The sequence below is a fragment of the Bos mutus genome, chromosome 10, assembly GCF_027580195.1.
Source record: "Bos mutus isolate GX-2022 chromosome 10, NWIPB_WYAK_1.1, whole genome shotgun sequence".
In the NCBI taxonomy this organism is placed as follows: domain Eukaryota; kingdom Metazoa; phylum Chordata; class Mammalia; order Artiodactyla; family Bovidae; genus Bos; species Bos mutus.
The window spans coordinates 10484663-10512014 of NC_091626.1; the positions used below are offsets into that span (position 1 = coordinate 10484663).

A 27352-nucleotide genomic window follows, 5' to 3' on the forward strand; every position below is an offset into this window, starting at 1 on the left:
ATGTTTACTTGTTACACTTTTTCTAAAAGTAGCAAGTTTCCTGGAGTTTGTCAAGTTTCCTGGAGTTTGAAGAATTCTGCCCTTCTTCAGTCTGGAATATCTTTCTTTCTTCCCTGGCTCTGCTCCCTCAAAGATGAGCTTAACTGTCATCTCCCTGGTACAGTTTTCCGAAATCAGGAACTTCTGGATCCCTGCAGCCTCTTGTACATACTTGAATTGTAGCTTCTACCTGATAAAAACTTTTTGCCTTTCAGTGTACTGAAAGTTCTTGGAAGACAGAATTGGGCTGGCTTCCTAGATGTGAGACCTCAGCAATTACAGAGACCTGTGCTTAGAAAGCTCACACTTGCCTTAATGTTCCGGTGTTATTGTTTTGAAATTCTTAATAATTTTTGAACAGAGGGTCCTGAGTTTTTTATTTCAATTGGGCCCTGCAACATGTCATCAGTCGTGTCTGTGGGCCTTGTGGGCATGAACTACATGTTTCTTAAACATCAAACTGACAATTTCTTAGAAAAACTGAGGAAAAAAAAGGAAAGATGGACCCTGGAAATGTCTTGATCATAACATGCTCTCTGGGTCTTGAAATTAGGACTTGGGTACCAGGTGTCTTTCTAGAAGGCACAGTAGACTTTCTGGGATATTCTCTCAGGCATTCCTCTGAGCTCTTTCCTTTTCCATGCCCCTGAGATGATTGGGTCCCTTTAAACAACTGAAAACTCAAAAGAAATCTCTGCAAATTTTCATAAAGTTACAACTCAACAAGTAATTGCTAAACAGTCCCTTACTGTTTACACAGCCATCTAAATTACAGTATCAATCTGCTAGAGTCCTTTTTCATGTTTCAAAAGCAAGAGTTTGAAACTTCGAAGAAATGGGTAGAGAAGTTATGTCAAAGGTGAGATTCCATTAACAATACTTAAAATTGGAAAATGTGTAACATAAATATCATTAAAATTACATGTCAAAATATTTATTGAGCAGCTGCTATCTCCAAAACACTGTAAAATTCTGGGATGATACAGAGATAAATAAGTTATTAATTCTATTCTCAGGAGTTTATAGTCTACCAAGGAGACAAAGAATTAGGTGTAACAAATCAGTTTATCAAGAGAAAAGTTGGAGATTAAAATACTATGGAAGCAGAGAGCAGAAATGATACATCCTCTGCGGAATCAGTAGAAACTGTCTGTGTAGTCTTCCGTATAAAGAAGGTAATTCAACTTTCAGATTCAAGTAATTGGACTCCCTGTTTAGAGGATTAAAATCCAAAGCCATAAATCTCAGAGTCCAGATACGACAATTAGGCATTTTAAATAATCGTACACAGAGAATGTATGTTGCTTGAGTCTTGTTTATAGAAGGGAGGGGGGTTAAAGTGGATGTACATTCTTTGTGGACACACAATTATTATTAATTCCTCAGCTCAGCCTTCTCCCTTATTGCTACTGTTACAAAGGACAGTTTCATTTGCATTAAAGGGAAATTGAATCTCTTAGCATTGCGTTGAGACAGAGAATGGCATGCTATTGCTTTTGATGAGAGAATCTTTACACACAGGTTTATTTGTATCTATTTAATAGCAGTTTTTTTTTGCTGCAGTTCCTCTGGAGAGTCTATATTTGCTAGATTGAATTTTAGAACCCTAGCACAGTTGATTGCACAACCAGGCTGAAGTATTGTTCCAGAGAACCACACAGAAAGCCGAAACCTTCAGGAATTATGCGTGGTATGGGTAGTTGGCCCCTGTGCATTTTTATGGCTGCTAAAGAATATTGTTCAAAGTTTGTCAAAATCATAATTTCAGATTCCTACCAGGAAACATAATATCTGCAAAACATTTATGTATGTGTGGGATGACCTGAATTACAACTTTATAATGAGTATTCCAGACAATGTTTTCCCTGAAAAAGAAATCTTATTTTTCATAAGATAGACATTAAAAATAGTTTCATCTAGTGATGGTCATCTGGACTCCAGGGACTTGATCTTGGCATCCATTCCTATCCCTCATGTGTTCCTTAACTTAGGAGCCATGTTACAGATTCTGTTAGGATCCTTTGTCTGGGTTGTTAAGAATCTGTGAAATGGTGCTGTTAGCAAAGATGACAGTAACAAGTGATCATGCATTATGAACTAGAAATCCTTGAATGTTGCTTTTAACTCTAAACTTCTATAAGTCACATCCATGTTCAGATATGGAATTCTTGGGGAGGAAAATAACGAATACTGAATGGAGATCAGCAGAACCGGTTTCCTGACTTTGTTTCTAAATAGCCCTATGACCTTGAGCCAATTATTTTACCTTTATTCCTTGACTCACTCACTTATAAAGGAAGTAGTTCTGAGATACTATCATTTTGTGTCTGATAAGCATTTAATAATAGTTGACATTCGTGGAACAATTTCTGCACGCCAGAAATTGTTTTAAATATCCAACATAGCACATTTGACCTTCATAATGACTCCATGAGGTAAGTACTATAATGTTCCCCTATTTTCAGGGAGGGAAATTAAGGGCCAAAGTTGTTAATTAACCTTCCCAAGGTCACCTAGCCAACAGGTGATAGAGACAGGATTTGAGCCCAGGCATTCTAGGCTCATACTCTTAAACACTATGTCATTCTGCCTGTAGCCTTCATCTTTTAAAAAAATTTTTATTGAAATATAGTTGATTTATAATGTTGTATTAGTTTCAGGTAGTACAGCAAAGTGATTCAGATGTATGTGTGTGTGAGAGAGTGTACAACAACAAAATATATATATTTATTCTCTTTTAACTTTCTCTTTTATTGTAAGGTATTAAGAATAGTTCTCTGTGCTATACAGTAGGTCCTTGTTGGTTATCTGTTTTACGTATAGTAGTGTGTGTATTTGGAGAAGGCAATGGCACCCCACTCCAGTACTCTTGCCTGGAAAATCCCATGGACGGAGGAGCCTGGTAGGCTGCAGTCCATAGGGTCGCTAAGAGTCAGACACGACTGAGCAACTTCACTTTCACTTTTCACTTTCATGCATTGGAGAAGGAAATGGCCACCCACTCCAGTGTTCTTGCCTAGAGAATCCCAGGGACGGGGGAGCCAAGTGGGCTGCCGTCTATGGGGTCGCACAGAGTTGGACACGACTGAAGTGACTTAGCAGCAGCAGCAGCAGCAGCAGCAGTGTGTGTATTTTAATCTCAAACTCCTAATTTATTCCTTGCTCCCTTTCTCTTTCAGTAACCATAATTTTGTTTTCTATTTCTGTTTTGTAAAGAAGTTCATTTGTATCATTTTTTTTACATTCTACATATAAGCAGTATCACATGACATTTGTCTTTCTCTGTCTGGCTTACTTCACTTAGTATGATCATCTCGAGGTCCATCCATGTTGCTGCAGATGGCATTGTTTCACTCTTTTTTAGGACTAATATTCCATTGAGTGTATATATAAAACAGATCTTTATCCATTCAGCTGTTGATGGACACTTAGCTTGTTTCCATATCTTGGCTATTGTAAATAAGTGCTGCTGTGAACATTGATGTGCGTGCGTCTTTTTGAATTATGTTTTTCTCCAGATATATGCCCAGGAGTGGGATAACAGAATCATGTGGTAACTCTGTTTTTAGTTCTTTTAAGGAGGGTTCCTTTTTCTCCATACCCTCTCCAGCATTTATTATTTGTAAACTTTTTTTTTTTTTTTACTGTGTTGGGTCTTAGTTGCACAGAATCTCCATTGCATCACGCAGGATCTTTTCATATGGCACATGGACTCTAGTTATGGTTCGAGGGCCCAGTAGCTGTGGTGCTTGGACGTTAGCTGCTCTGCAGCATGTGGAATTTTAGTTCCCTAACCAGGGATTGAACTCACGTCCCCTGTGTTGCAAAGTGGATGCTTAACCACTGGACCACCAGGAAAGCCCCTATTTTTAAACTCTTTGATGGACATTCTACCTGTAACCTTCTAAGTAGTCCTATAAAAATCCTAGTTTCACTCAGAGTAGAATTATCAGTGCCGTGAAATCACTATCAATACTTATTAGTATTTGTTTAGAATTAAACTATTAAACAAGTTCGTGAAGCAACTTCTATATGCCCAGTACCCTGCTGGGCAGGAAGAAAATAGAAACTTGTATTTGTGCTTTCAAAGGGATAGTTGACAAAATAAGGTCTACATATTTGAGGTAACTAGAGATGGTTAGGAGATACCATTTTGTGTAGCAGTCCACAATTTTGTCTAAAGTCTAATGTGGCTTTGGAGAAAGTCTATAATGTACTGCTGTGTTTGGCAAAGGCCTGAGAGAAGAAGTGGCCTTGGGTGACCTTGGATGACCTTGAAGGATGAGTACGCTGGGTTTAAATTGGCACAGAGGACAACACTACATATGGGCTATGCTGCATGAATCAAGGCTTGGAGAAGGGAATGACAATGGCAAAGCATCTAAGACAATTAATGGATATGGGATTTGATAATAAGCTAGAGACTGATCAGGAAGAGTGTTTATTAACTTGAGAACCAGAATTAGTGATATTGGAAGGTATGGGAATATGTAGTTGAGGAAGTGAAAAAGAAGATTAAGTCTTAATACAATATTAATGGATTCACATAGTCATGGATGAGAGGTGGAATTCTATTGTTTTATGAACATGATAGGAGGAAAGGTTTTATGAACTAATACATTGTATTATATAAATTTAAATGGTGTGAAAAAATAAAGGCAGGAAATGCAGGATATTATCAGACAAGAGTCACATTGCATCCTTGCACTGAGCATTTCTCATTGAATAGGCTGTTATAAATCAAATTGAATGATTACTAAAGAAAATGGTATTAGGAATAGAGGCAGGTACAATATCACAAGGAATATATCAGATAAAGTATATAGAAAATATCTGAATGTACAAGATATGACCAGATAAAGGAAGGAAAGGAATAGGACAGGAGCAGAAGACTCAAGGTATAGTTCTTGTAGGAGATGACAGGGTGAGTCTACATACAGATGAAGACAAAATTGGCTGCTGCTGAGCAAAAATCTGAAGATGACAGAAAGAAGATGAATGGGGTCCTAGGAATTACTGTAAGTGTTGAGAAGCAGAGATCAGGAGCTTGAGCAGTGGAGCTAGCACTGAAAATGAAGAGACATGCTTTCTTTCTGACACCAGAGGAAGTTTCAAGGAGAGCAGGAGGTGCTGAGTTAGCTCAAATCAATTACCTTCCAATTTCCCTGTTACATTAGAAAACAAGTCAAAAGAGCATGATGGAAAGAGATTGGGGCTCTAAAGAGAGAGAGAAAGCAATTTAGAGGATATACCAGGGAGTTAGCAAAAGGTGAATAGAAGCATTGCTGACGGTGGCAAAGGTCAAATTTAAATTAGCATAAAGGAGACAAATCAAGTGAAAGCCGCGGGCAGGCTAATAATTAGATGCCCTTTCAAAGAGATATTCTTTAAATATTTATTCAACATTTTATAGAAATGAAGTTAGCTGGAGAATGTTACAGGATCAATTTACATTTTAAACAATTCTATTTGTTAGAAATCCTACGTGGAGACCTGGGTTTTAGTACCTTTTAAAGCTTGGTCTTGAGGATAATAGAAAAAGGAAGGGATGCTAGGAATTCCCCTTGGAATTGAAAGAAAATGGAATCTAAACCTACAGGAGTGGGGCTCAGCCATTCTGCTGCTGCTGCTGCTAAGTCACTGTAGTTTTGTCCGACTCTGTGCGACCCCATAGACAGCAGCCCACCAGGCTCCCCCGTCCCTGGGATTCTCCAGGCAAGAGTACTGGAGTGGGGTGCCATTGCCTTCTCCTGGAGCCTAGCTAAGTGAGCACAATTATGTGACTTCCTCTAATGATACTTTATTGCCTAGAAATGTAAATGAGACGCAGCTTCATTTATTTATTTGATATCAAGGCTATTAGAGAGTGATATATATTGAAAGAGATTCATTTTGCACTTCCCATGCAGTGAACCTGTTGTATTTTGTACAGGCATACCTTGGAGATACTGCGGGTTCATTTCCAGATCACCACAATAAAGCAAATATCACAATAAAGTGAATCACATTTAGCTTCCCAATGAATATAAAAGTTATGTTTACACTATACTATAGTCTGTTTAATCTGTACAATAGCATTATGACTTTAAAAAAACACTTTATAGCACTTAATTAAAAATATTTTATAGCTAAAAATGCTAACCATCATCTGAACCTTCAGTGAGTCATAATCTTTTTGTAATAGTGACAGTAAAGATCACTATTAGAATCACTAAAACAAATATAATAATGCAAAAGTTTGAAATGTTTTGAGAATTACCAAAATGTGGAACAGAGACACAAAATAAGCAAAATCTGTTGGAAAAATAGTGCCAATACAGGATTGTCACAAAACTTCAGGTTTTTTTTTTAAAAACAATATCTATGAAGTGCAATAAACAGGTTCAGTGCAGTTGCTTTGTTGTGTCCAACTCTTTGCGACCCATGTACTGCAGCACGCCAGGCCTCCCTGTCCATCACCAACTCCCAGAGTTTACTCGAACTCATGTCCATTGAGTCAGTGATGCCATCCAACCATCTCATCCTCTGTCGTCCCCTTCTCCTCCCACCTTCAATCTTTCTCAGCATCAGGGTCTTTTCAAATGAGTCAGCTCTTCACATCAGGTGGCCAAAGTATTGGAGTTTCAGCTTCAACATCAGTCCTTCCAATGAACACTCAGGACTGATCTCCTTCAGAATGGACTGGTTGGATCTCCTTGCAGTCCAAGGGACTCTCAAGAGTCTTCTCCAACACCACAGTTCAAAAGCATCAATTCTTTGGTGCTCAGCTTTCTTTATAGTCCAACTCTCACATCCATACATGACTAAGAATTAAGTGAAACAAAAATAGTATGTTACATAGTGATCAATTATGTATAAACAGAGGAATCATATTTTTAAAATGAGGGTCCTAAAAGGAAATAAGGTTTCTATTCTTTACTCAAAGTGATAAAACATCATATACCAATAGACTGTAATAAGTTATATATGTATATTGTAATACCTAGAGCAACCAATAAGAAAATAATACAAAGTGATATACTCAAAAACATTAAATAAATCAAAACAGTATTCTAAGAAATGTTTAAGTAACCCCCTACACCAAAAAAAAAACAAAAAAAACAAAACACAAGAGTGTGTGTGAGCAACAGAAGAATGATTAGCAAGGAATTAATAGAAAACAAATAATAAAATGACAGACTTGAACTCACAAAGTCAATTATTATTCTAAATGTAAATGGTCTAGATACACCAATTAAAAGAGATTGGCAGAGTGAATGAAAAAAATCACCTAGTAGGCTGTAGTCCCTGGGGTCGAGGAGAGTTGGACACGACTGAAGGACCTTCACTTTCACTATTCACTTTCATGCATTGGATGGAAAAGGCACCCACTCCAGTGTTCTTGTCTGGAGAATCCCAGGGACCCCAGCCTGGTCCAGTACTCTTTCCTGGAAAATCCCATGGACAGCAGAGGAGCCTGGTAGGCTGCAGTTCCTGGGGACAGAGGAGCCTGGTAGGCTGCAGTTCATGGGGTCGAGAAGAGTCGGACACGACTGAGCCACTTTACTTTCACTTTTCACTTTCATGCATTGGAGAAGGAAAGGGCAACCCACTCCAGTGTTCTTGCCTGGAGCATCCCAGGGATGGCGGAGCCTGGTGGGCTGCCGTCTATGGGGTCGCACAGAGTCAGACATGACTGCAGCGACGTAGCAGCAGCAGCAGCATATAGCACAAGGAACTCTTCTCAATACCCTGTAATGACCTATATAGGAAGATAACCTAAAAAAGAGTGGATGTATGTATGTGTATAACTGATTCACTTTGCTGTAGAGCAGAAACTAATACAATAGAAATCAACTATATGCCAATAAAAATTTAAAAACACATACACACACAACCCAGATAAATAATGTCTACAAGGAACTTAAAACTTGATGGCATAGGTAGCTTGGACAGAAAAGGATTGAGAAAGTGATACCATGCAAATATTGATCACACAAAAAAGTAAGAGTTGGCATATTAATATCAAATACAGTAGGCTCCAGAGGAAAGAAAACTACTAGAGACAAGACAGATATTGTATAACAACAAATGGGCCAGCCCACCAAGAAGCCATACCAATCCTAAGTGTGTGTACCAAACAGCAATGCTTCAAAACACATGAAGAAAAAGCTGATAGGTGTGAAAGAATAAATAGACAAACCTGGAATTATAGTTACCACTCCCTCCTCAGCAATTGGTAGAACTACTGGACAGAAAATAAGCAAATATCTCAATGAATTAAACACAGGCTTTAATTCACATTTATAGAACACACCAATCAACAACAGAACACACATTCTTTCCAAGAGCCCATGGAACATTCAGAATACTCACCAAGATAGACCATATCCTAAGTCATACAGCAAATATCAACAACAAAAAAATTGATGAACTCACACAGGAAGTATTTTTTGACCATACTAGAATCAAGCTGGAAATAAGAAATAGAAGGACAACAATAAAATCTCCAAACTCTTGGAAATTAAATAACACACTCGTAAATAATCAATGAGTCAAAGAGGAAGTCTCAAAGGAAAAAATACATAAAATTTAATAGTAAAAATACAAAATATCCTGTTAGGTGAATGAATAGACAAAATGTTTACAAAACACCTATCTGTTAATGGATTTGTATCCAAAATATACAAAGAACTCTTGAAACTCAACAAGAGAACAAACAATCCAGTTTAAAAATGGGGAAAAGATGTTAACAGATACCTCATCAAAGAGAATATACAGATGGAAATAAGCATATAAAAAGATGCTCCACATCATTTGTCACTGCTGCTGCTGCTGCTAAGTCACTTCAGTCGTGTCCGACTCTGTGCGACCCAATGGATGGCAGCCCACCAGGCTCCCCCGTCCCTGGGATTCTCCAGGCAAGAACACTGGAGTGGGTTGCCATTTCCTTCTCCAATGCATGAAAGTGAAAAGTGAAAAGTGAAAGTGAAGTCGCTCAGTCGTGTCGGACCCTCAGCGACCCCATGGACTGCAGCCTTCCAGGCTCCTACGTCCATGGGATTCTCCAGGCAAGAGTACTGGAGTGGGGTGTCACTAGGGAATTGCAAATTAATATAACAAGGAGATATCACTATACACCTATTAGAATGGCTAAAACCCAGAAAGCTGATGATCCCAAATGTTTTGCAAGGCTGTGGAACAACAGAAACGCTTATTCATTGCTTGTAGGAATGCAAACTTGGCGAGGCAACTTCTCCCAAAACTAAAGACTCTCTTACCATATATTGTGGGTTGAATTTTTCCACTTCCCCCAAATTATGTTGAAGTCTTAACCCATAGTACCTGTGATGTGACCTTATTTGGAAATAGAGGGTTTGCAGATGTAGACAAATGAAGATGAGATTGTACAGAATTAGGGGCTTCCCAGGTGCCTCTAGTGGTAAAGAACCAGCCTGCCAATGCAGGAGACATGAGAAACGTGGGTTCAATCCCTGAATCAGGAAGAGGAAATGGCAACACATTCCAGTATTCTTGCCTGGAGAATCCCATGGACAGAGAAGCCTGGGGGGCTATGGTCCATAGGGTTGCAAAGAGATACAACTAAGCAAGTTAGCATGCACACATACTGAATTAGGATGGACCCCAAATCCAATAACTGATGTTCTTATGAGATGGAGACATGGAGACACAGAGACACAGACCCACAGAGAGGGAAGATGGTTGTGCAAGGACTGGCAGAGGTTGGATTGATGTATCAAGAGGCCAAGGAGTACCAAGGATTTCTGGCAGCCATAAGAATCTAGGAAGAAGCAAGAAAGTTTTCTTCCATAGAGTCTTCAGGGGGAACTTGGCCCTATTGACACTCAATTTTCACTTCATTTCTAAACTCCAAACTGTGAGAGAATAAGTTTATGTTGTTTATGGTAATTTGTTAAGCAGATCTAGGAAACTAATATATCATACAATCTGGCATTTGTTCCCCTAAGTATATATTCAGCTGATTTGAAAACCTGTGTCCACACAAAAATCTGCACAGGAATGTTTATAGTAGCTTTATTTATAATCACCCAAAACCAGGAGAACCAATGTCCTTCAACAGCTGAGTAGATAAATAAACTGTGAGATATCCATACAATGGAATATTATTCAGCTATAAAAATAAATGACCTATCAAACCCCTGAAAGACATGGATGAACTTACAACGCATACCGCTAAATGAAAAAAGTGAATCTGAAAAATTATATGATTCCAATTACATGACATTCTGGAATAGGTAGAAGTAAAGATACAGTAGAAAGATTGATGGTCACCAGGAGTTTAGATGGAGGGAGAAAAGGCTGAATAGATGAGCACTGGGGATTATTCAGGGAGATGAAACGATTGTGTGTGATACTTTAATGGTGGGTATATAACATGATCCATTAGTTTAAATCCATAGAATTTTACAGCACAAACAGTGACCCTTAATATATGAAATTTTAAAAAGTATTTAGAGGCTCAGAGGATCCCACCATGAGATGTAGACTGTGACAAAAGAATCTTTCTTACAAATGTATGGAACAACCACACTGAAGGGGATGGAGGGCTGTCCTCATCTAAGCGGCTTTGGAAATGCGTGTAATCTGTATGACTAAAGGCAAAAAGAACTGCACGCGGCACTGCACTACTGATAAAGCTGTATTCCAGAGGTGCTGTGCTGTGCTCAGTCACTGCAGTCGTGTCTGACTCTTAAAGGAGTACGTCAAGGCTGTATATTGTCACCCTGTTTATTTAACTTATATGCAGAGTACATCATGAGAAATGCTGGACTGGATGAAGCACAAGCTGGAATCAACATTGCTGGCAGAAATATCAATAACCTCAGATATGCAGATGACACCACCCTTATGGCAGAAAGTGAAGAGGAACTCAAAAGCCTCTTGATGAAAGTGAAAATGGAGAGTGAAAAAGTTGGCTTAAAGCTCAACATTCAGAAAACGAGGATCATGGCATCCGGTCCCATCACTTCATGGGAAATAGACGGGGAAACAGTGGAAACAGTGTCAGACTTTATTTTGGGGGGCTCCCAAATCACTGCAGATGGTGACTGCAGCCATGAAATTAAAAGATGCTTACTCCTTGGAAGGAAAGTTATGACCAACCTAGATAGCATATTCAAAAGCAGAGACATTACTTTGCCAACAAAGGTCCGTCTAGTCAAGGCTATGGTTTTTCCAGTGGTCATGTATGGATGTGAGAGTTGGACTGTGAAGAAGACTGAGCGCCAAAGAATTGATGCTTTTGAACTGTGGTGTTGGAGAAGACTCTTGAGAGTCCCTTGGACTGCAAGGAGATCCAACCAGTCCATTCTGAAGGAGATCAGCCCTGGGATTTCTTTGGAGGGAATGATGCTAAAGCTGAAACTCCAGTACTTTGGCCACCTCATGTGAAGAGTTGACTCATTGGAAAAGACTCTGATGCTGGGAGGGATTGGGGGCAGGAGGAGAAGGGGACGACAGAGGATGAGATGGCTGGATGGCATCACTGACTCGATGGACGTGAGTCTCAGTGAACTCCGGGAGTTGGTAATGGACAGGGAAGCCTGGCGTGCTGGGATTCATGGGGTCGCAAAGAGTCAGACACTACTGAGCGACTGATCTGATCTGATCTGATCTGGACCATAGCCCACCAGGCTTCTCTGTGCATGGGATTCTCCAGGCAAGAATACTAGAGTGGACTGCCATGCCCTCCTCCGGGGGATCTTCCCCACCCAGGGATAAAACCTGCATCTCATGTCTCCTGCATTGGCAGGCAGGTCCTTTACTGCTATCACCACCTGGGAAACCCCAAGCAGAACTGACAACTCGGGCTGTCTGGGATTAGCAACTCTGATACATCTGCATGTATACTATACATGTATACATACATGTATACTATATGCATGCATGCTAAGTTGCTTCTGTTGCGTCCATGGGGATCACAAAGAGACAAAACCGAGTGACTTTCACAATGCCTCATTTGCCTCATTTTTTAATGGCAATAATTCAAAAGTTAAAAAGTACTATTTTATAAAATATTTAAAATGAATATGTAAAATAATTTTAGTTATTTCCAAAACTTAAGTCATTCCATGATATTGTTAAGTTTTGGGGAGCTGTGTTAGCTTTTCCAGATTAATAATCTACCCTTCATGGTGAAGAACAACTAAGCTCTGTCTTGTGAAGTCCTGCCATTTGGATCAGTAGGGATTCATTACTCAGGGGTTCTTTGCTTTATACACAAATTGTGTTAAGCAAGCAGCATTTAAAAATATTCCATATCCATAAATTATATCTATGTGCACAATCATATCAGTTGTGTAAATAACATACTTTTTCTGGTCTGATACCCCACTTTACTGAAATCTCTTCTTGAAATGTCAACCATTACTCACATCAATGTTTTAATGTTAATGTATGCTTTGCAGACTAAGCATATATTTTACTTAGTGTGTATTTTAAGGAATGGGTGTGAGTTAGGAAGAGTCCAGTGATGACAGGGTCCAGTGAGTTTGAAATGGTGTCACGGGACAGTTTTGCACTTTGTATTTTTCACAGCTCTTGTTACTAAGGCAACATCAAGCTAGATGTTGATGTTACCTTCATAAAATAAGGCAACTAAAATCAAGCCAAAACACATATAAGAGAATGGACTATGTGTTGACTACTTGGCAAAATATCTTTGTATATGAATACTTGTTAATATTATTAATTTTGTACAACAGTATCTATTCACACCATGTTTCCCACACATAAAGTTCTGTCCTGGTTTTCTACTTCATATGTAAGTGTGAAAGTGTTAGTGGCTTAGTCATTTCTGACTCTTTATGACCCCATAGACTGTAGCCCACCAGGCTCCTCTGCCCATGGAATTCTCCAGGCAAGAATACTGGAGTGGCCTGCAGCTCAATTCCAGAAAAATAAATGACCCAATCAAAAAATGGGCCAAAGAACTAAATAGACACTTCTCCAAAGAAGACATACAGATGGCTAACAAACACATGAAAAGATGCTCAACATCACTCATTATCAGAGAAATGAAAATCAAAACCACAATGAGATACTATTTCACGCCAGTCAGAATGGCTGCGATCCAAAAGTCTACAAGCAATAAATGCTGGAGAGAATGTGGAGAAAAGAGAACCCTCTTACACTGTAGGTGGGAATGCAAACTAGTACAGCCACTATGGAGAACAGTGTGGAAATTCCTTTAAAAACTGGAAATAGAATTGCCATCAGATCAGATCAGATCAGTCGCTCAGTCGTGTCCGACTCTTTGCGACCCCGTGAATCGCAGCATGCCAGGCCTCCCTGTCTATCACCAACTCCTGGAGTTCACTGAGACTCACATCCATCGAGTAAGTGATGCCATCCAGCCATCTCATCCTCTGTCGTTCCCTTCTCCTCTTGCCCCCAATCCCTCCCAGCATCAGAGTCTTTTCCAATGAGTCAACTCTTCGCATGAGGTGGCCAAAGTACTGGAGTTTCAGCAGCAATCCCACTGCTGGGCATACACACCGAGGAAACAAGAATTGAAAGAGACATGTGTACCCCAATGTTCATCGCAGCACTGTTTACAATAGCCAGGACATGGAAGCAACCTAGATGTCCATCAGCAGATGAATGGATAAGAAAGCTGTGGTACATATACACAATGGAGTATTACTCAGCCATTAAAAAGAATACATTTGAATCAGTTCTAATGAGGTGGATGAAACTGGAGCCTATTATACAGAGTGAAGTAAGCCAGAAAGAAAAACACCAATACAGTATACTAACGCATATATATGGAATTTAGAAAGATGGTAACAACAACCCTGTATGCGAGACAGCAAAAAAGACACAGATGTATAGAACAGTCTTTTGGACTCTGTGGGAGAGGGAGGGGGGGATGATTTGGGAGAATGGCATTAAAACATCTATAATATCATATAAGAAACGAATCACCAATCCAGGTTCGATGCAGGATACAGGAAGCTTGGGGCTGGTGCACTGGGATGACCCAGAGGGATGGTATGGGGAGGGAGGTGAGAGGGGGGTTCAGGATGAGGAGCAGTGTAACCCGTGGCAGATGCATGTTGATGTATGGCAAAACCAATACAATATTGTAAAGTTAAAAAAATAGAAATAAATAAATAAATAAAACCTACTATAATAATAATAAAAAAGAATACTGGAGTGGGTAACCATTTCCTTCTCCAGGGGATCTTCCTGACCCAGGAATCGAACCTGGGTCTCTGGCACTGCAGGCAGATTTTCTTACTGTCTGAGCCATCAGGGAAGCCCTCAAGTGCAAAAGCTAAGTCTTATTAATATATCCCCCAGAGCATCCAGCAAGTGGATAATAGATGCACACGGTTGATGGGGGCTCCCTTAAAGGGGAGAGGGGGACACAGAATATGCTCAGCTGTTAAAGGAGCAGAGTTTTTACTGGCCCTTCAGTTTTTCTAACATCTCAGTCTTACACTTTGTTTTTTGTCACAATGTCTATCTGTCCTTGTATCACAATGTCTATCTGTCCTTATAGTGATTTCCTCTGCTTTTTGTGTTCTATCTTTCAATTGCATCTTATCCCCAGTTCTGGAAACTCCCTCCTTTTGCTGACCACGCCTCTACAAGGCATATCTATTCTCTGGCTTCTAAATACTTTATGTCTTCTGTTACTGCCACCACCACCTTCCACCCTGTACCTGTGATTCCCATTATAAGGATGGGAGAATAAGACTATTGTGTGAATAAACACAATTTCTGTGCCTTTCCCCCTCTTTGTTGGAGGAGGTAATTAAGTGACCTTGAACTCTCGTCTAAGGCTAACTAAATACTGAAAACCTACAGGATAACGAGGGTGAGTGAGACAAGTGCAGAAGGGGTTCTCTTGGGTATATCTTCCAGTGTGTAACAGTGGCTCAGCATCAATATCCAGGGGTGGTACACCAAGATCTTGTGTGTGTGTGTATGTGTGTGTGTGTGTGCAATGATGGGTGAAAGAAGCATTACATGGAAGAATTTGTTGAAGAAACGTTTTCAAACAAAAGAAATATCCCCAATGATCTCCATCTTGAAGGAAAATTCTCTTCTCCCTGATCTTCTCAAGTATAGATGTATTCTCCATGTATGTGGATCTGTTTGAAAGCCAATGTATTTTTACATTTATTCTTCTTCAAGATAATGTCTACTTGCAGATATGGCCAACGGTTTATATAAATTAAGAGAGACCAGTTGACTTTCAATTAAACTGTTCATCTGGTCCATAAGCATCTTCCTGCTATTGGATTTCATAAGCCAAGTGGTATCTTAAAATTAGCAAATATAGTTGTAACTCTGTTGCACATACTTATCTATGGAAAATGTGAGTATAAAAATGACATCTAGAAGTGACTGTAAATATATATTTTATTTGCATGTATGATATATTTGTTTCTGTGTTTTAGAAATACATTGGAAGAAGGCTGGGTAACAGAATTAGCAGCCAGCATTTTAGTATTTCTCCTTACAATAATCCTAGGGTTGGTATTATACTCATTTTACAGATATATCCCTTCTAATCCAGCAAATATTTATTGAGTTTACTTAAGGCTGTTACCAATGATACCAAGATAAATAAGACGTGATTCTTGTTTCTGAATGGCTTATATTGGAGGAGACAAACATGTAACACCCATTCGTGTGTTTCGTGCTAACAGGGATAAGTTCAGGGTATTATGAAATTGCATGGGAGGGAATCAGTCACCATCTGCAAAGCACTTGAAGATGAAGCAGGGTCGGGCAGACACCCTTATGGCCAGGGAGTAGTTCCTAGCAGAGATAATGACTCCAGTAAAGACAGGGAGGAAAGAAACAGTATTCTGTGATCTGAGGACATGTAACCCAACATTTTAGGAGGATGAAGTGAGCAGTAGATGATAATGAGAATTAAGACTGCAGGCCTAGTCAGAGGTCTATGTAGTCATGCTAAGGAATTCAGACTTGGTGGAACCAAGGGTAAATATCTTGTCCTAAAAAGTGATTACGTGAGGGTTTTTACCCAGTTCTGTTTGTCTCCAAAGCCTGAGCTTTTTATACTAAGCCATATTTACTTCATAGACATTCTTGAAATTAACTGTTAGCCAAAGATGACAATAAATCATATGGTAAGAATGAGAGAAAAAAAGTGGAAAACAGTTAAATAGCATTACTTGGAAAAAGCCCGTGTTATACAACCCTACTTCCAATATTTTTTGTATTTTGAGTCTATTGGTTAGATATCTTTTACCCTCATATTTTATACCATACCATGCACTCTCTTTTGTTAATTGTAATTAGCATTAAAATTCTGGGCTTACCCTTGGTGGGTACCCCACAGCCATCACTCTGCTATTTGGGCACCCAGCCACTGCCTTCAGTAGCTGCCCAAGACAAAGGTGAATCTGGATCTGAGACCAGAACTTGACAGCAAGGGCACCTCTACCCAGGCACTTCTGCTGGGCCTGCTGGAAGCAGAGGCCTCTCTCAGTGCTGGCATCGGGGACGGACATCCCTTCAGTGGATGTCAGGAAGGCCCAGATGCCAAGGATGACTCTGCTGCCCCTAAACCATTAGCATTTCCCAAAAAGGAACAGGGGCCCAAGGACTGTGACCTCTGCCATGTTTAATAGTCAACCCGCTTCCGGAGGGCTGGAAGCACCCCTCTCGGTGACCTCCTGCTCCATCCTAATGTGAATGGCCTTCATTCTTTTTCACCAAATGACTTAAATAGAAAGGTGCCAAGAAAGTCAAGTATATTCGTTTAGGGCAGAGCAGAGAGAAAATTTTATATTCGAGATTAAATTGTCTAAGCAGTAAATGTCACTGGGTTGAATCCCATAACGAGACAGGCGAGAAACATTTGGACAGTTGGGGAAATTCCGAAAGAGAAAAAAAAAAAGCAAAGACTGAGAACTAAACAAAAGAGTATTAAAATTACAGAGATTCAAAAAAAGACTTCTGAACACGGCTGTGTTGATGGTGCTGGGGACTTTAGTGCATGCCCCTGCAGCAGGAGGTAGCTGGAGGAAATGTTATTTCAATGTACACTCCCTTGAAAAACTTAATTTCATTTTTCTCTTTTAAAATTTAATTAAATGCCCTGATTCTTTTTTCAGTTTGTTTTATTGAAGTATGTTGATTTACAATGTTGCATTGGTTTCTGCTGTACTATAAAGTGATTCAGTTATACATATATACTGATGAATATATGTGTTGTTGTTCAGTCGCTCGGTTATGTGTCTGACTCTTTGCAACCCCATGGACTACAGCACACCAGGCTTTTCTGTCTTTCACTATCTCCCTAGCCTGCTCAAACTCATGTCCATTGAGTCGGTGATGCCATCCAACCATCTCATCCTCTGTCATCCCCTTCTCCTGCCCTCAATTATTTCCCAGCATCAGAGTCTTCTCCAGTGAGTCGGCTCTTTGTATCAAGTGACCAAAGTATTGGAGTTTCAACTTCAGCATCAGTCCCTCCAATGAATATTCAGGACGGATTTCCTTTAGGATTGACTGGTTTGATCTTGCCATCCAAGGACTCTGAAGAGTCTTCTCCAACAACCACAATTCAAAAGCATCAATTCTTCAACACTCAGCCTTCTTCTCACATCCGTACATGATTACTGGAAAAACTACAGCTTTAACTAGATGGACCTTTGTCAGCAAAGTAATGTCTCTGCTTTCTAATACGCTGTCTAGGTTTGTCAGAGCTTTTCTTCCAAGGAGCAAGCATCTTTTAATTTCATGGCTGCAGTCACCGTCTGCAATGATTTTGGAGCCCAAGAAAATAAGATCTGTCACTGTTTCCACTATTTCCCCATCTATATGCCATTGAGTGATGGGACTGGATGCCATGATCTTAGTTTTCTGACTGTTGAGTTTTCAACCAGCTTTTTCACTCTCCTCTTTCACTTTTATCAAGAGGCTCTTTAGTTCTTGGCTTTCTGCCATAAGGGTGGTGTCATCTGCGTATCTGCAGTTATTGATATTTCTCCTGGCAGTCTTGATTCCAGCTTGTGATTCATCCAGCCTGGCACTTCACATGATGTACTCTGCATATAAGTTAAATAAACAAGATGACAATGTATAGCCTTGATGCACTCCTTTCCCAATTTTGACAGTCTGTTGTTCCATGTCCGGTTCTAATTGTTGCTTCTTGACCTGCATACAGGTTTCGCGGGAGGTAGGTAAAGTGGTCCGGTATTCCCATCTCTTTAAGAATGTTCCAGTTTGTTGTGATCCACACAGTCAAAGGCTTTAGCATAGTCAATATAGCAGAAGTAGATGTTTTTCTAGAATTCTCTTGCTTTTTCTATGATCCAACAGATGTTGGCAATTTGATCTCTGGTTCCTCTGCTTTTTCTAAATCTAGCTTTAACATCTGGAAGTTCCCAGTTCATGTACTGTTGAAACCTAGCTTGGAGGATTTTGAGCATTACTTAGCTAGCGTGTGAGATGAGTGCAATTGTGTGGTAGTTTGAACATTCTTTGAAATTGCCTTTCTATAGGATTGGAATGAAAACTGACCTTTTCCAGTCCTGTGGCCACTGCTGAGTCTTCCAAATTTGCTGGCATCTTGAGTGCAGCAGTTTCACAGCATCATCTTTGAGGATTTGAAATAGCTCAACTGGAATTCCATCACCTCCACTAGCTTTGTTTGTAGTGATGCTTCCTAAGGCCCATTTGACTTCACACTCAGGGATATCTGGCTCTAGGTGAGTGATCATGCCATCATCAAATCTTTTTTGTACAGTTCTTCTGTGTATTGTTGCCACCCCTTCTTAATATCGTCTGCTTCTGTTAGGTCCATACCATTTCTGTCCTTTATTGAGCCCATCTTTGCATGAAATGTTCCCTTGGTGTCTCTAATTTCCTTGAAGAGAGATCTAGTCTTTCCCATTCTGTTGTTTTCCTCTCTTTCTTTGCACTGTTTACTTAAGAAGGCTTTCTTCTCTCTCCTTGCTGTTCTTTGAAACTCTGCATTCAGGTGGGTATATTTTTCCCCTTCTCTTTTGCCTTTTGCTTCTCTTCTTTTCTCAGCTATTTGTAAGGCCTCCTCAGACAACCATTTTGTCTTTTTGCACTTCTTTCTCTTGGGGATGGTCTTGATCTCTGCTTCCTGTAGAGTGTCGTGAACTTCTATCTATAGTTCTTCAGGCACTCTTATCAGATCTAATCCCTTGAATCTATTTTTCACTTCTACTGTATAACCCTAAGGGATTTGATTTAGGTCATACCTGAATGGCCTATTGGTTTTCCCTACTTTCTTCAACTTAGGTCTGAATTTCGCAAAAGGAGTTCATGATCTGAGCCACAGTCAGCTCATGGTCTTGTTTTTGCTGACTGTGTAAGACTTCTCCATCTTCAGTTGCAAAGAATATAATCAATCTGATTTCGGTATTGACCATCTGGTGATGTCCATATGGACATATAAGAATGTACATATATTCATAATATATGTATATATAATATATATATAATGTGTATATATATAAAATGTATATGTTATATATAATGTATACGTTGTTGTTCAGTCGCTCAGTCATGTCCGACTCTTTGTGACCCCATGGACTGCAGCATGCTAGGCTTCCCTGTCTTCACTGACTCCTGGAACTTGCTCAAACTCCTGTCTGTTGAGTCAGTGATGCCATCCACCCATTTTATTCTCTTTTGTCCCCTTCTCTTCTTGCCTTTAATCTTTCCCAGCATCAGGGTCTTTTCCAATGAGTCGGCTATTCATATCAGGTGGCCCAAATATTGGAGCTTCAGCATCAGTCCTTCCAATGAATATTCAGGGTTGATTTCCTTTCAGATTGACTCGTTTGATGTGTGTGTATATATACATACACACACTTTTCCCTGTTTGTTCCATTATGGTGTGTCACAGGATGTTGAATATAGTTCTCTGTGCTGTACAGTAGGATGTCGTTTATCTATTCTATATATATGGGTTTTTTAAAATATATTTTATTTGTTTATCTTGCTGCACTGGGTCTTAGTTGGGGTGCAGGGATTTTCACTGTGACGTGCAGGCTCAGTAGTATCAGTACACATGGGATCTTAGATCCCCAGCTAGTGGTCAAACCCGTGTCCCCAGCATTGGAAGGTGGATTCTCAACCACTGGAGCACCAGACAAGTCCCTATATATGTATTAGTTTTAAATGCCCTGATTCTTATCACAAGAACAAAGAATGTTTCCAGTGAGAGCAAGTTTTTTTAAGTTCCATAGTATAATCTGTTACAGATAAATGAGTTGCAAGTTAAGCATTATGTTTAACTCCTGGGACAGAGAATGGAGGATGGATATATCAGGGGAGAGAGATAGAATTGGCTATAATAATTTGTAGTAACAAACTTAGCTGAGTAGTAGGAACAAATATTTGTTATATTATTCCTTATATTTGTTTTTTATGTCAAAGCATTTCATAGACTTTTAAAGAACAAACTGGAGATGCAGGAAATATTTAGGGAAAGGAGAGAGGGAGCAAGAAAGGGATCAGGGAGCAAGGAGATTAGACCAAGAAGAGGAGCAAGTAAGGGGAGCTCGAAAGAGAGGGGAGGGGTGGTTTTGAACCTAGAGAGCTTGCTGAAGGGTTAGGTTAGTGGTCACACCCTGCTGTTTACTAGTGATTTGCCCTGAGTAAGCTCTCCAACCCCTTCTCACCACACAGGAGGCTCAAGCAACTGCCCGTGGCAGTTCTGATCTCTACAAACCAGATACAACAGCTGAACTTCCAAGAGGAAAAGGGAAGAAGAAAAGAGCTTATACAGTTCCCTCATGAAGAAAAGAGAAACAATGCACACACATATATGAATGAACCTACAGCACCTCACAACTGCTCCCCTTTGGGGGCAGAAGCAGACGCCATGGCCAAGTTCAAAATGAAACCCCATTTCCCTTCCAGACCCTGTCTTACCATGACCGCATAGTTTACATGCAACTTGTCTGTACAGTTCATCTTCCTCCAAAGCATCTGGTATTTATCATCAGAAACAGATTGGGGAGAGAGTCTGGAGAAGCTCTTCATATATTGTGGGTTTTAAGCATTCCTCTACAAGTCTGTTTCTTTAAAAGTTAAAAGCGCAGCCGAATACATGGAAGTAAGTAGGTGATAGGAATTAGAGGTGGGTCACTCATACTCGGGGCTCTCCCGGAGTGGCAAAAATGAATCAGGGCCAGAGAGGTGAAGGTAGAGGGAAGGAAAGCTTAGAGCTAGAAGGACTTTGAAAACTGCCCAGTTCAGTTTCCTGATTTTCTCCCCTCGGCAGGTCACTTTCACAAGGAACCCGAGCAGCAATAACTGAGCTGGAACTGAAAGTGTCCTTCAGGGTTGCCTTAAATGTTTATGTTTTTCCCCAAGAGGAGAAAATAGAAAAAATTTAGATTATCCATTTTAGAATGATGACTACGACGTGTGAATGACACTGGTCGCTCTGTACGTGGGATCAGCACTGCACTCGACTGGCCTGGGGAAGCCAGGACCCCATGCCTCCCAGTGACCCAGCGTCCCTGGGCCTTCCTTCCTGAGACACAGTTCCAAAGTCCTGCCAGACCCGTCCTGCTAGCTGGGCCTTTGAGGACGTCGAGTTGGACCCTTCTTGCTTCTTAGCTGCTAGAGTTTTCCCTTCTCTGTGGTTTGTGGATTTGATTTAGAAATTCAGAAAAACCTGAAGATGGACAAGTAGACTAAAGTTGAAGGAAGTGTTTCCCCCCACTGGGGCAAAGTGGCAACTTTTAGCATTCTGCAACTGTGGTAAATGAAAAAAAATAAAGACCAATTTTAAATATTAAAATAATGAGAGCTCAGAAATGACAGTAATTAAACCAAGATCATGTGCAGCAGTTGCATTCAAAATACACATTTTTTTAAAATTTTTATTGGAGTATAGTTGCTTTACAGTATTTTCCTACTTACAATAGTTTCTACTGTACAGCGAAGTGCATCGGCTATATGTATACGTATATCCCCCTTCTTGGATTTTCTTCCTATTTAGGTCACCACAGAAATTGAGTAGAGGGCTCCCTCTGCTATATGGTAGGTTCTCATTACTTACCTATTTTACACATTCAGTATATTTTGGAGCAAGATAGTTTTTGCTTGCTCTTTTTCTTAGCTCCTTTTGGGAATATTTTAGTGCTTCTGTGCTACTACACAGAAAACACGGTAAATGTCTTTGTTTTTACTATAATATTTCTCCAGCTTTTCCTATATTGGCAAAAGGTAATAGATTATGGATTTTTAAAAGTTTACAGCTACTGCTAAGTCGCTTCAGTCGTGTCCAACTCTGTGCAACCCCATAGGCGGCAGCCCACCAGGCTCCGCCATCCCTGGGATTCTCCAGGCAACAACACTGGAGTGGGTTGCCACTTCCTTCTCCAATGCATGAAAGTGAAAATGAAAGTGAAGTCGCTCAGTCGTGTCCGACTCTTAGTGACCCCATGGACTGCAGCCTACCAGGCTCCTCTGCCCATGGGATTTTCCAGGCAAGAGTACTGGAGTGGGGTGCCATTGCCTTCTTGTAATTCCATGTGTAATATAAAGAAGTATAGTTAAGGGTTAATTTAATTAGTAAATTTGCTATTATCTGATTTTCTAATTATTATTAAATAACTATTTTTTAACATTTCATTTAGTAGATGTGACAGTTATATGATAAAATTAAGTCATTTCTCATATATTTTTCTATACCTAAGCCACAAAGCATCTTAAACTTTGTAAAGGGAGAGCCTAGTATAGAGGGGTGAGCACTAGATGAGAGGCCCAGAGAAGCCAGTGGCAGAATCTCAACCAGAATGCAGGCCTTCTAACCCCAGCCCTGGGTTCATACACATATATATTTTTATGAAAGAAAGACATTAATGTTTTAGTTCTTATAGTCACTTTTCTTCTGGGTGACGTGGCTGGTGTGTTGGATTTTGTCTGAGATTATCGATATTAATTATTCATATTCTTCTCAAATTGTAACCACTTAGTTGTATTTTGAGAGTGAAGAATGTAATAGATGGTCTGGCAGGAAAAGAAAATGAAAGAGCCTGATTTGTATGTTGGGGGAAATATCTTAGAAGAGACTGAGCCCAGATCCAGAATCAATGTGGACCATTCCTAGCAAAGCATAAGAACATTAGAAAGTTTATTATCACATCACAGTAATTTAATAAAAACCACATTGACACAATTCTCAGAAAAGAAACTAAAGATTCTCTCAAGCTGCATTCATCGTAATGTAGTTTTTTGGAAAGATAATTAATTTGTTTACATACCACATTAACATAAAGACATTTTTTAAAAACAGTGAGCATCTTTTAACTAAAATCAGTAGTTTAAAATGTAAAAGTGAATCTACCAGTGAAAAGTAAGGCAAATATCTCTATCTAAGATAAGGTTGCCAGATAAAACACAAGATGCCCAGTTAAACTTAAATTTCACATGAATAATGGATTTTTTTCATATAAGTAAAAACTTCAAATTTAACTCAGCTTCCTGTATTTTTTAGAATTTTTATTTATTTATTCAGGGCTGTGATAGGTCTTCACTGCCGCCCGGGCTTTCTCCAGCTGCAGAGAGCAGCAGCCACTCTCTACTTGCGGTGCACGGCCTTCTCACTGCTGTGGCTTCTCTTGTTGCAGAGTGTGGGCTTCGTAGTTGTTGCCCACAGGCTTAGCTGCTCTGCAGCATATGGAATCGCCCCAGACCAGAGATGGAACCCTTGTCCCCTGTATTGGCAGGTGGATTCCTAACTACCGGACCACCCAGGAAGTCCCCAGCTTCCAGTATTTTTATTTGCTAACTCCAGTAACTCTAATCTAAGGGGCAAGTTTTGTTTCCAAATACTGCTCCCAAGTAAAATTCAGAGTGTATGATATCCAGTTACTTTCAGAAATAAATACAATTTCAAATCTAATTTAGGTAGGATTTCTGAACCCAGCCCTACTGGCATTTTGAGCTGGATGATTCTTTGTCTTGGGGGCTGTCCTGGGCATTGCAGGACATTTAGCAGCACTCCTGGCCTCTGTTCACTAGATTCAAGTTGCATCCCCCAGCTGTGGCAACCCGTGTTCCAATACATTGCCATATGTCCACCAGGGAGTGGGGTAAGGGGACAAAATCGTCCCTGGTTCAGGACCACTGTTCTGAGGAAAGAAGTTTATTTATAAGTAAGTATACCTTGGGAGAAAACTAGTCTGTCCTGGTCTTGAAGAAAGAAGAAGAAAGCTCTATTTTATGTGGTTTTCATTTTAAAGCATCTTGGGAGAGATACCAGTGGACAACTGATGAGAGATGGTTGAGGAGTTGAGCAGGTAGACGTGGGATTGTTTTACAACCTGGGGCTCTGTTAGAGATGCTTCTGTGTCCTCTTTGAGAGAAAAAGACAGTAGAAAGTACTCGAAAGAAGGCTCAGCTTCCCAACATAGTCTTCATCCAGGCTCTGAGAGAACAGTTAGTACAGTCCTCTGATTTCTGGAAAAGAAGTGTTTTATTTGGATAGCAATAACTGAAATTCCAACCCAGGCCACCTAGCTGAATAATCATGTCTGTGTGTCCAAAACCAACAACTTGCCAAGAGATGTGTTGCGAACCAGATTGGGGAAGCTGTTTACTATTTGATTTTCAGAAAACAATTCAACGGGGAATTTTGCTACAATGTTGTTGCTTCTGTTTCCCCCAAGAAAACATATGAATTTAGTTTGCTGTCTAAACCAAGAAAGTAGTGTGGTTACCCATATTATAGAGAAGTTTTTAAAAACTTGACCTTTCAAGTCTTTGTGGCTCCAATTTACTGTTTTTTAGTTATATAGAGCCACTAATCATTCCTTCCTGCAAGGAATTTTCAGCATAATCCTATTTTCCACTCAAGTTCTGCAGGATTGCCAGATTGGAGGGGAAAAAAAAATAAAATCTACTTCCAGTAAAGAGAGACTCAAAAGAACAGTGATTTAAACAAAATGCCAAAGAGAATACATCAACTTCTTATTCTGCCTTTATTAATTTGAAATCTACAAATTTGTATTTTGTAAGGATAATGCAAAAAATTTTCTAATTATTGACTCATTCTAACTCAATTTAGGCAAATAGTCCTGTTAATGTTACTATTTTAAAAACATATGTCAAGGCAATTCTACTCTAAGAGTGAAGCAACTCAGTTCCAGAGTTTTTTCTTAGACAAACAATATACACAATGCCTAAGGAGGCAGCAAAAGCCATTGCCCCTAAGATAAATTCCTGAATTCTTACTGTGGTCTACAAGGTCTTAAATTATCTGACTAGAGTTGATCACACTTTCTTCAACTCCTAAGGTATAGACTAAACTGCTCTAACATAGCTATCCAGCAATGTGTGTGTGTGTGTGTGTGTGTGTGTGTGTGTGTGTGTGTTAGTCACTCAGACATGCCTGACTCTTTGTGACCCCATGGACTGGACTGTAGCCTGCCAGGCTCCTTTGCCCATGGAATTTTCCAGGCAAAAATACTGGAGTGGGTAGTCATTTCCTTCATCAGGGGATCTTCCCGACCCAGAAATTGAACCCAGGTCTCCTGCATTGCAGACAGATTCTTTACCATCTGAGCCACCAGGGACCCAACAATAGAATGATTCAAATAAGACCAAAAATGATTATTCTCACACATAACAGACTAGAAGGATGCAGATGGTCAGTGGTCCAGCGTTTGTGGGGAGCTTGACCATGACATCATCCAGCGGCCCATGTTCTTTCTATCTTGTTGCTCCACCACCCAGTAAGGCATTTTCCTCATTCATATGGTCAAAGCTCACTCATCACCACCCTCTCTGTGTTCCCACCTACAGAAAAGTAGGCAGAGATAATAACTTTCTTTTAAAGAGGGTGGGTTTCCTAGGAAATCTGAGATGGGGATTAGGGCAAAGGAGTTTCCTGTTAGGGAGTTCTCTTGACATTAACCTCTGTACGGGGAGAGAAAGAAAGCAGAATTGTGCAGAGAGAGAAGCTAGACTTCAGGACAATCACAGCCAGTTAGTTGCTTGACTTCAACTAACCTGACAGTTAACTGTGAAGCAGAGATGGCCCTTCAGAGTTGGGATGAAGAGTTATGCCTTTATGCGGCTTCCCTGGTGGCTTAGATGGTAAAGAATCTGAAGAATCTGCCTGCAATGTAGGAGACCCTGGTTCGATCCCTGGGTCTGGAAGATACCCTGGAGAAGGGAATGGCAACCCACTCCAGCATTCTTGCTTGGACAATTTCATGGACAGAGGAGCCTGGCAGGCTACACGCCATGGGATCACCTTTATATCCCTTGACCAGTTATTGATGTGAGTTGCTCCATCAATAGGAAGAGGGCATGACCTTGGATGAGATGGCTCTTTTCAGTGGAGCTAATTCTCAAAGAGGGTTATCAGCCAACAAACCCCAATGGCAGATGGCAGCATAGCCAGCATCCATGACAGGATGTGACCCAGAAGTTGTACAAACCCCTTCTACTTGCATCACTTTATCTAGAATGTCTAGAACCACCACCCCAGCTGCAAAAGAGGCTGAGAGATACAATCTTTAGCTGAGTCTTAGGCTTGACTAAGTCTTATGGTTGGACTAAAAGGAAGAAGGGGAGAATGGACATTGGGGAAACATTACAGGAGGGAAGAGGAATCATTGCCTAAGTTTGTTCAGCTTGTTGACTCTTACAGATCAAAAACTATTACATGGAGGAAGCTACCCACCAAGCACAGAGGCAGAAACAGAGGTAAAAGAGGGACAAGAACAGCTGAGAGGTGAGCATATCCATTGATGATGGTACTCAGCAGACGCGACAGTGGTTTCCAGCAGACAGGACTGTGGTCCCCAGCTGATGTGACAGTAGTGTCTTGCGGACATGAATACGGTTCCCAAGAGATGTAACAGTGATCTCCAGCAGATATGACAGTGGTCCCCAGGAGATGTGAAAGTAACTCCAGAGGCAGAATGGTGCTCTGAAGATGCAGCACGGCCCTTGGAAGCTGCAGCAGTCTTAGGCTGATTGAGATCAAGAGGCTGCTGGAGCCCTAGGGTATGATGTTGTCAAAGGTTGGTGGAAAAGAGGAAGAAAATGATTGATACCATGGAGTAGTTGCTCGTATTTATTTGTGAGTATGTGTGGGTTTATATCCCAATGTACAGAAATTCGGGGTGTGGGGGAAGTAGAGAACAGACTCTGAGTGGAGCCAGGCTGAGGCAGGGAGCTATGGAATACACCACTATTGCCTGGCATCCCCATAAGGGTCAAATGGAGGGCTTCACTTAAAGCACTGTATTCTGATGAGACGTGGAGAGAGCCCTGTGCCAGGAGCCTGGAGCACTGG

The 27352-nt window shown here is 40.3% G+C and overlaps 1 long non-coding RNA gene across 2 annotated transcripts in view; it reads left to right on the forward strand.

Annotated features, from left to right (window-relative positions):
• The window catches only part of LOC138989361 (uncharacterized), a 159581-nt gene extending 136133 nt beyond the window's left edge, over positions 1 to 23448 (forward strand). Inside the window, exon 4 of one of the 2 annotated variants that reach the window (XR_011465547.1) lies at positions 20716 to 23448. This is a non-coding gene — a long non-coding RNA (uncharacterized lncRNA). Of the gene's footprint in view, positions 1 to 18551; positions 19856 to 20715 lie in introns of those variants that run through there. The other variant, XR_011465548.1, reaches the window with a different exon arrangement.
• Positions 23449 to 27352: the final 3904 nt, after the last annotated feature.